Genomic DNA, 1165 nt, shown 5'->3' with positions numbered 1-1165 from the left:
GAAAAGAAAAATATACATAAAGGATGCTTTTAGTCGTGTAGCTTCTTAACTCTAGTATATTGTTTAACTCTGTAGTACATTGCTGTACTCTTATCTTGCTGAATCTTGGCCTTAGTTCTATCCTAGCATGCATGTGAAATATGAGATAGTGAAACACATTTATTAGCAGTGGTATCTTTCTCAAAAGATTGGGCTATGCTCTCCTGGTAGAAACTATCAGACTTGGAGTGTGAAGACCTGCTGTCTGCTCAATTTCCATAATGAAACACTGCACTTTCTGATTTTTAAATAGCTATTTAAATATATATATAAAATGAACATACTGCTTCCTAAAAAAATGAACATACTGACCACTTCTAAAAAAGTCAAGTTTAATGTAAAAATAAGGTTTTATTAAAGGACATAAATGAGTGACTGTTACATTTTAGAAGAGGGTTTTTACTTAATTGGTCACATTTTAGTTGTAATGAGAGAAATTAACTTTAAGATTAACAGAGCAGGGGAAACTTGTTTTGCTGGCTGGTTAATGAGCTCTTTGCATTGTGTATAGTTCAGTCATGATGCTCCATACAACAGAAAACTCATTACATGTTGTTAGCAAAAAAAGGAGTTCTTATGTTTATGTTACCACCATGAAAAAATAGCTAAGATATATTAGGTTAAAAACTAATTGTATAACAGCATACATAATATGATTTTATTTTAAACCTTTATGTAAGGTTTGTATCACTTGTATTGCTTTTAACAAAAGTTGTTTAACATTAGAAATTATGTTCTTATTACTAAAAAAATGTTAAATATCAACAAGTGATTTTCCAAATAAATTCACTATGCAATGTAACTGTGTATACCAGTTGAGAAAAACATCTGCAATATACTGTGAAGTTATAAAGCAAGTAACCTGCTAATAGAGTTATTTACTATATAAATATATTTTCAATATTTTCATGTAATTAATATGCGCAAAATAGAATAATATGCATAAAATTTTTGTGACTTTTTTATGTAAGGATTTTTGCATAAGTTTACAATATCCATGTATTTATTTTATTTTTATTTATTTATTTTTATGTTGAGACAGAGTCTCACTATGTCACCCTAGGTAGAGTGCCGTAGTGTCATAGCTCACAGCAACCTTAAACTCTTGGGCTTAAGTGATTCTATT

The 1165-nt window shown here is 29.3% G+C and overlaps 1 protein-coding gene across 1 annotated transcript in view; it reads left to right on the top strand.

The window, feature by feature from the left end:
- Positions 1-1165, top strand: part of CUNH5orf42 (chromosome unknown C5orf42 homolog) — a 133102-nt gene that overhangs the window by 50564 nt on the left and 81373 nt on the right. The gene's annotated exons all lie outside the window — the stretch shown is intronic.

This window comes from Otolemur garnettii, unplaced genomic scaffold, assembly GCF_000181295.1.
Source record: "Otolemur garnettii isolate 467f Iridium unplaced genomic scaffold, OtoGar3 scaffold00063, whole genome shotgun sequence".
In the NCBI taxonomy this organism is placed as follows: Eukaryota; Metazoa; Chordata; class Mammalia; order Primates; family Galagidae; genus Otolemur; species Otolemur garnettii.
Note: the sequence above shows the minus strand (reverse complement) of the source record. Positions and strands in the feature narration are given on the sequence as shown.